Genomic DNA, 9870 nt, shown 5'->3' with positions numbered 1-9870 from the left:
AATTCCTACGTCGGCGGTGCGGACCACAAAAGAGAACAAACAGGAATTGCAAATCACCGCAGATGGCAAAAATGCACCTGATAAAAGCCGTCAAACATTGGTTTCGCAATCCTCGGAAAAGCTCACATAAGCCAGCTGCTGCAGTAGGTCCAGAAAGCCTCGAGCTTGAACTGTATCTTTAAGCAATCGAGTTCCTTGCACATAAACACAGGTGTCTTTTTTCACCAAGGACTTATAAAACAGAGAAAAGTAACATACGTTAAACTAGACACTTATAAATCTTTAAGCTAGCAGGCAGTAGGTTAAAACAGCACTTCATAAGGAAAAAATAAATTTACCATTGAATCCTTGTTAACTAATTCTTATACTAATTTTACATCAAACAAAAGTACAGTAACAAGGCTGAGGTAAACAAAAGCAAAATTACGTTAATATATATATATATATATATATATATATATATATATATATATATATATATATATATATATATATATATATATATATATATATATATATATTCCTAAAATCCATATATTTTATCACATTAATATCTGGATTCTTTTATCGACCTCGAGATCCGAGTCCCAAAACGAAACCACGCGGAGACAATGGCATATGACCGACTGGGAATCAAACACTGTTACATCATTCGTTTTAAAAACTCGTTTTCCTTTTTTTTTTCTCCTCTACTTCTCTTTTCCATTTACATTGTCGTTCTGTTTCATCATTGGACGTATTTGTTGAAAATATTCCGATGTCGTCTGAAGATAGCTTTTTTTCATCGTATTCATATATATATATATATATATATATATATATATATATATATATATATATATATATATATATATATATATATATATATATATATATATATATATATATATATATATATATATAGTGATGCCTCAGGATACGAAATTAATCCGTTCAGGATGCGGTTTCGTATCCTGATATTTTCGTATCCTGAGTCGCGTTTTACATGTAAATAGCCTAATCCGTTCCAAGCCTTATAAAAAGTCACCTTTTCTTTCATAAACACGCTAAACTGTAGTAATAAACATGCATTGCAGCTATTTCTATCATTCAATAATTAACACAACTGTTAAAAACAGCCTAATCCATTCCAGAAACCACTATGAGATTATTCAATAATGTAGTTACGTATAGCCAAGTTATCCCCCCCAAGCCCAAAGAAAACGGTCCGTTTTCTTTACTACGGTACGTACTGTATAAAAGTTACGGTACTGTATGTACGTAAAGCATTTAGATCAGTGAAGGTGTATTGTTACTGTACCTGTATGTACACCTAAATTAATGATTGATACTGTACCTGTACACTCTGAAAAAAAGGTTACAGTTAATTAGTGTAACAAAAAAGTTGAAACTTACCTTTTGATTGAGACGATGTCCGATAGCGAAGTCGCGGCAGAGGAGGATGGCATAAGGCAGAAAACGTAACAAGTGACAGACTACGTACAGTAATTTACACACTTAACACATTAACACTTGAACTTTACGAAATAAAAAAATGGCAGAAATAATTAACACTTAACATTACGTATGGAAAACTATAAAATGAAAGAAAAAATTACTTTAACACTTAACGGTAACATAAAACTTAAAATTGAATTTTTTTTGTTTTTTGCTTTTTTATAACTTTACGTTTTTCTTATTTTCTAAATCTCTTCTACTTCTTCATCACTTTCTTTTTTCTGTTTCTTTTCTTTACTTTCACCTTCTACTTCTTCATCTCTTTCTTTTTTCTGTTTCTTTTCTTTACTTTCACCTTCGTCTTGGCCTACTAATACCGCTGGCCTCTTTAATAAGAAACTATCCATTGAAGCTTGTTTCTGCCTACTTTTCAACACATTTCTAAAATGCGTTAGGCAAACGTCATTGCAGTGTTGAAGCGCATGGTTGGTATAAACTTTCTGGATGTTCCTTTTCGACGTAGTCTGCCATTTTATGGAAACATGCAAGAATTTCCTTAATGTCTGCCGTTTTCAAAGGTGCAACATCCTCCTCATCACCGCTAGAGAACTGCTCTTGAATATCACTCACTTGCATCGTCTCCAACTCCTTCAAGTCGTCCGTCGTCAACTCCTCGGGGTGCTCCTCGATAAGTTCATCGATATCTTCCGCGCTAACTTCCAGCCCCATGGACGTACCAAGATGTACGATGTCAGCCACCTCAGACTGCTGAATAGGTTCAGGATCGTCAACGATCTCGGCTTCTCCTCCAGGCTTCCCGAACCCCTCGAAGTCTCGTGCAGAGACAGCATCAGGCCACAGCTTCCTCCAAGATGAGTTTAGGGTACGCCTCGAAACTTCCTGCCAAGCGAGATCGATGAGTTTGAGGCATATCACGATGTTGAAGTGATCTTTCCAAAATTCATGCAGAGTGAGGTTTGTACTCTCTGTGACTTTGAAACATCTCTTGAAGAGATGCTTCGTGTACAATTTTTTAAAATTAGAAATAACTTGCTGGTCCATGGGCTGGAGGAGAGGGGTGGTGTTAGGCGGTAGATACAGGACCTTTATGAAGGAATACTCGGCCAGAAGATATTCCTCGAGGCCAGGAGGGTGAGCTGGAGCATTGTCCAACACCAGCAGACATTTCATAGGGAGGCGCTTTTCTTCCAAATATTTTCGGACAGTCGGACCGAAGCAGACATTCACCCAATCAATGAACAGTTGCCTCGTTACCCAGGCTTTTGCATTCGCCTTCCACATCACGGGAAGGTTCTCCTTAATGACTTTGTGGGCTTTGAAGGCTCGGGGATTCTCTGAATGGTACACCAGCAGGGGCTTTATCTTGCAGTCCCCACTGGCGTTTGCACAAAAAGCAAGGGTAAGCCTGTCCTTCATAGGCTTATGTCCGGGTAGCCTCTTCTCCTCCGCCGTGATGAATGTCCGACGAGGCATTTTCTTCCAGAAAAGCCCAGTTTCGTCGCAATTGAAAACTTGCTGCGAACTGTAGCCTTCCTGCAGAGTCAACTCCTCGAACGTTTTAACAAAGGCTTCGGCAGCCTTCGTGTCCGAGCTGGCTGCCTCCCCATGCCGTACCACTGAATGGATGCCAGTCCTTTTCTTGAACTTCTCGAACCACCCACGAGAAGCCTTAAACTCTGGGGGTTCCTGCTGGGATGTTCCTTCTCCTGCTCCTTCTTCGGCCTGAGCACGCACGAGATCACCGAAAATGGCGGAGGCCTTCTGGCAAATTGTAGTCTCAGTGATGGTGTCTCCTGAGATCTCTTTGTCCTTGATCCACACAAGAAGCAACCTCTCCATCTCGTCATGCATGTGCGTTCTCTTGTTGGAGAAAATAGTGACGCCCTTAGAAGGTGTTGCTGCTTTGATGGCCGCCTTCTGCTTCAGGATGGTGCCTATCGTAGACGGATTCCGGCCATACTCCTTGGCGATCGCGCTTAAACGCATGCCAGACTCGTACTTTTTAATGATTTCAAGTTTCGTCTCCATCGAGAGCATCGTCTTCTTCTTCTTTCCTTCGGCAACATTCTTGGGACCCATGGCTACAGTAATACGTAATATAATACACTACGTAACGTTATATACAGTCTATGTATAGTAAACACTAATACAGTACAGTGCACAGTAACGAAAGTTTATTAACGATAACACGTGGCGTACGAATGTACTGTATATTAACACAAAGTCAAACAAGCGAAAGCACACAACACAATGTCTGTTAACGATACCGCGGTCGGAACGAAAAGAGAGAGAGAGAGATGAACGCCCGTGCGTAGGCAAGCTGGGATAGTTGCCGACCAATAGGAAAGCAGGATCTTATGGCGTCAGCTAGCGTCTGAGTAGGGAGATAACCAATGGGTGAGCAGGAGGCTGTAAGTGAGTCTACCCAAGTTCAAAGTCTGGCGGCGCGCGCTTTTTAAAATTACTCTCGGCGAAGAGTTGGGATCTCGTAAGGTTTTCGTATCCTGAAATTTTATCCGTATCCTGGGGCATAAAAATCTTCGAATCACTTTTCGCATCCTGAATTTTTCGTAAGCAGAAACTTTCGTATCCAGAGGTATCACTGTATATATATATATATATATATATATATATATATATATATATATATATATATATATATGTATATATATATATATATATATATATATATACATATATATATATATATATATATATATATATATATATATGTATATATATATATATATATATATATATATATATATATATATATATATATATATATATATATATATATATATATATATATATATATATATATATATATACAAACACATATACATATACATATATATATATATATATATATATATATATATATATATATACATATATAAATATATATATATATATATATATATATATATATATATATATATATATATATATATATATATATATATATATATATATATATGTGTGTATATATACAGTATATATATATATATATATATATATATATATATATATATATATATATATATATGTGTGTGTGTGTTTGTATATATATATATATATATATATATATATATATATATATATATATATATATATATATATTACTAGCTAAGCTACAACCCAAGTAAGAAAAGCAGGATAAAAAGGGAAAATGTTCCAGTGAGGAAAAAACATCTCCCACAGAAGACTTTATCATTACTCGTATAACGGATGTTATGAATACCCCATCATAACGAAACGTTGTCCCCATTATCATGAATAGCCCTACAAACTTCAGGATCACATTTTGGCACATAGTGGGTGGTCCAAACCCGCCCCCCAACCCCCACCGAAGCATTTGTATTCACGACTACACTTATCTTCTCTTCTATATTTTGGATTTGGTCCAGGCAGTGATTTCTTTGAATCAAAGCATTTACTACATCATCTTCATCATTGTACACATTGCATATCATTACTTTTTGTTTTAGTTTTTCAACTTTTCTCGTTACAGTTTCAGCCACCAATGTATGAATTTTGTTTGCCACGCCTTCTTTGAGCCTTTTGTTTGCAAAATTTATAACAACATTTCCATTCGTAGTTGACCTCGTGTTAAGTATAAGAATGACTTTAAGTGCTTGTTCATCCTCGCCTTTTTTTCAGTAATTTTAGTTGTTGTATTAGTTGATTTAATTATCAACAGATTTTTTTCCTTAACTTTGCAAGCAAATGTCCATTTCTCTGGTTTTGGATATATCAATGTTTGAAGTGTTGCTTTAATTGATTCCATATTCATGGCAGGAATGTCAACTTTCTCGGTGAGGTGGGTAGTTTGGGTGGAATTTGCTGCCTGTGTGCTAAGGTTCGCAAGTTTGTTTTTCAAGTCCTCTATTTTTGCCTCTTGTTTGTTCAGGGCCAATTCTCTCACGTTCACATCTTCCTTTAATTTTTTTATTAATAAATTAGCTCTTCTGGCTTCACTTACACAGTGTGTGCAAAACCAATCTAGATTACTCCATTTATTATCAGTGATGCGTATCATTATATGCACACATTTCTCATGGTAGAGTCTATTACATTCACATACTATCCAATTTTTCCGGTCTCTCTCCATGGTTTGACATATGAGGCAAAAATATTTATGAACAGACATAGTGTACTGTTTCTTATCACTTAGGTTTCTCCAGAAGATTAACTAATATCTTTTCAATGACATTCTAAGCAAGAAACAGAAAGCTAAAACATGACTCAGGGCGAGTGTTTAACGGAGCTCCGCACAACACGTCCCCACTCTAGCAAGACTAGAGAGGCAAAGGTACTCAACTCAAGCGATGTGCAAGAAGCAGAAGCATCCATGGTCCCAAAATCACTTTGGAAACTTGAAAATAAGTAGAAACTCTTGATAGCAAATCTGAGAAGGTGTCGCTGCTAGAAAGAATGGCGAAGGAACGAACATGTTTTCAGCACATTGGGATCAGAGTTTGTAACGGCTCTAGGACATGTATCCAATCCTATCCCATATTCTTCGAGACAAGGTCAACTCTATTCGTGTGTGTGTATGTGTGTGTGTTTGTGTGTGCGTATGTTTGTGTGCGTATATGTACAGACATTTTCTTTATTTTTTAGGTAACGAGCCGACACATATCTGTTCAAGATGATAAAGAGCAATATATTATTATATTTAACAGATAATACAAAATGAGTATATTCCGTAATAAGATTATATGATTTTTTTTTTTATCTTACCTCCTGTCTGAGTCTAGTTATATTACTATTTAGTAGGTGAATATATGCTAAAAACAGAGAAAATAAATCACATATGAACTGTTTTAAAATCTATATTTATTTCAGCTGCTGTTTTTATTAAGAAAATCCATATTACTTGATCAATGGGCATAAGTTGAATAAAATACTTCTATATAATTTTAGTACATCATTCTAATGGCTTGGGCAAGGCTCTAGCAGTGATTTTACCAACATAGTATATGGAACAGGGGAACAAGTTCTGTTTTCAAGGCAACCCGCTCTCAGCTAACTCCGCCCACCTTCCTCATCGGAACAATAAAAAGGAGTAAACCTATTTCGAGAATTTTCATGCACATTCTAACCACGTGGAAATATTAACAAGACTTAATACCTTAGCTTCAAACCTCATATTGGTAAAACAGCGTACCTAAACGAGATCACATAAATCTTAGTACCAAAATACGTGAAATAAAAAGTTAACTATTAAACATAACGTAAATTTACATATACTGAATAAAATTCGAAATATAATTAAATGAATGACGAAAGTCTTATGTAATTTGCAAACATTTACTTAAACCTACATGAGTGAGACTCACCTTACAGGCTGGCTATATATCTCCCCTTCTGCACTGTTAGGGGTCTCTTTGACCCGAAAACCATTTTACAATACCATATCTCTCTTGTTTTTAAAGATTGTAGCTTCATACTCCTTGAATTCTCCTGACTTTAAGAGTTTATTGTGTTGCCTAAGCCTGGTGAAATTTTTCCCAGTAGTTACTGAGCAGCAAAAAAAGTAACATCTAATCTGTTCGGGTCAAAATGACCCGTACCTACTTTTTCCTGTATTTTTTCACAGTTATTCGCTATCTGTATCAAAGATGGTATGATTATTGAAGTTACCTTTCAAATGAAGTATATACAATGTCTTTAATTATTGTATTCATAGAAAATTTATCTTCTTTGTTTACAAGGTATAGATAAAAAAGTGAGAGAACTTCCATAAAATATTTCCTAGTAAAATTCATCAACCCTGGATAAGGATGTCTTTACATCATTGTAAGATTGTTGTCTTTGATTTATAATGCAGAGGAAATATTGGTTGGAAAAATACTTAGTATAATATTATACTATGAAAATTATTACCAGCAATAGTTTAAGTCACATGTTTTGTACACTAACACAACCAGTTTTCTTTGTTTGTGTTCCAGAAAGTGTACAACTTTTCCTGTAAACAAGTGTTATGGTCATGAATCTGGTGAGGAAAGTGATTGTATATCTTCAGAGAGTGATGATGGATAAAATGACCATCTTTCAGTTCATGATGATCTCAGTGACTCTGACTATGAAGCTGAAGAACTGCAGTCATCCGGTCCAGATTCTTCAACCAGAAAGGGAAATACCGGTATGGATAATGGCAATGAACCTTATGATCAAACATCTACCAGCTCAAATTCCACAACCTTTCATACTGACTGTAATAATGTAGAACAGCCACCTTCCTCTGTGAATTTCACATCCAAAAGGGGAAATATTGTATGGTCTTCAGAAAAAGCAAACAGGTCATCAGGAGAGAAGTGTGCAAGAAATATCATTGATCAAACTCCTGGTATCACTCATTATGCAGCTTCAAGAATATCAGATATACTGTCTGCATTTGAATTATTCATAAATCCAAAATTATTCAATATTTTTTTGAAAATGACAAACAAAGAAGCTAATCGTGTCTTAGGTTCAGGAGATATAATTAGCTTAGAAAACCTGAGAGCATTTTATGGATTACGTCATTTAGCAGGAGTTTATAAATCTCATGGAGAGTCTCTTGGGAGTCTTTGGGATTACACATATGGACGTCCTATATTTCGAGCTACAATGTCTCTTGAAACCTTTACGAAATATTCTAGGTTTATTAGATTTGATGATAAAGAAACCAGAGGTCAAAGGAGATCCACAGACAAACTTGCTCCTATTAGAGATGTTTGGAACATTTCGGTTGAGAGACTCCCTCTGATGTATAACATATCATCAACTGTTACCGTAGATGAGTAACTGGTTCGTTTTAGAGGGAAGTGTCCATTAAGGCAGTATATTCCATCAAAGCCCGATAGATATGGGATAAAAATTTGGGCAGCATGTGATGCAGAGAATAGTTATCTCTGGAATGCTGAAGCTTACACAGGGCGTAAAGATGAATCTGCAGAACGTGGGCAAGGTAAACGTATTGTTCTGCAACTTACAGAAGGACTTAAAGGTAGAAATGTAACTTGTGACAACGTTTTCTGTAGCTTAGATATAGGTAAGGAACTGAAAAAGCGCAAGCAAACAATTGTTGGAACTATCAGAAAAAAATCGAAAAAACTCCCAGTAGAATTCTGTAACCCTAATGGAAGGACCAGATATACTACCCTTGAAGGTTACTATGAAGAAAATATAATTATTTCATATTGTCCCAGAAAAGGAAAAACTATAGTATTGTTGAGTAACATGCACGATAGTGTCACTTGTAGTGATAAAGAAGAAAAGAAAACTTACATAATTGAATTTTACAATTCAACTAATGGAGGAGTTGATAATTTAGACAAACTTGTTGCAACTTATAGGTCAAAGCGTCAGACAAAGAGATGGCCTATGGCCTTGTTTGATAACATAATGGATGTGTCTGCCTACAATGCTTTTTTCCTTTGGAATCTAGTGCAACCTAACTGGGGAGCAAAAGATACCTTCAAGAGAAGAATTTTCCTTTATGAACTTGGATTGGCTTTAGTCCAACCTGTATTGTCTTCAAGGGTATCATTGCCTAGGACGCCAAATGCCCAACAAGTTGCTGAAGCTGCAAGACCATCTATAGAGTATAATAATTCTCAATCTTAAGAAATAGCTGCAAAGTTACAGCGTTGTCATATGTGTAAAAATGACAACAAAGTAACCACAATATGTTCTGTCTGCCGAAAACCTACATGTAAGCAGCATGCTGTTGTAATGTTTAAGTGCAAGAAATGCAACTAATTCCTAATCTTTAATAAGGTAGGGTGGTTGGGAGGGTTATGTGTGGGGTCTAAATGACAGTCACTTCCACCTAGTAGACCCTGGGCATACAAGGTAATCAATTATGTACTTTGTATAGCAGAGAACTGTCAGAATTTATGAGACGGGTCATCTTGACCCGGAACAGATTAGATGTTACAAAACGGGTGAGTTACTAAAATTATAAGCTCTTTATAAACACTGGCCATTCTAAATCTTAGAAAAGTTATGCAAAAAGAGGGTATTGTTATATGTGCGAAAATCTTGAGCAATGTAACAGCAATCTTCCCAAAACTTAAATGTAAATCCATGGTGTCACAATATTCAACTGCAATAATTTCAACTGAAACATATTTTTCAATAAAGTAATTGGCTGGTAGAGGTAGCTTTAGAGCCGAAATGATAATGATATTCTTGCAGTGTACCCTAGACATGCAAAATAATTTCAAAAAGTACTTTGTATGGCAAGGAACTGTCAGAATTTATAAGATAGGTCATTTTGACCAGGAACAGATTAGATGTTACCAAAATTTTTACAGACCACAAGGGTTAATTAGACAAATTAAATACATGAATAAAATTTATTCTTTACTAGACCAACTTCGTAAGAATATACATATATACATACTTATATACATATAC

The sequence above is a fragment of the Palaemon carinicauda genome, chromosome 23 (genome assembly GCF_036898095.1).
Source record: "Palaemon carinicauda isolate YSFRI2023 chromosome 23, ASM3689809v2, whole genome shotgun sequence".
Classification (NCBI taxonomy): Eukaryota; Metazoa; Arthropoda; class Malacostraca; order Decapoda; family Palaemonidae; genus Palaemon; species Palaemon carinicauda.
This window is presented reverse-complemented; position numbering follows the sequence as displayed.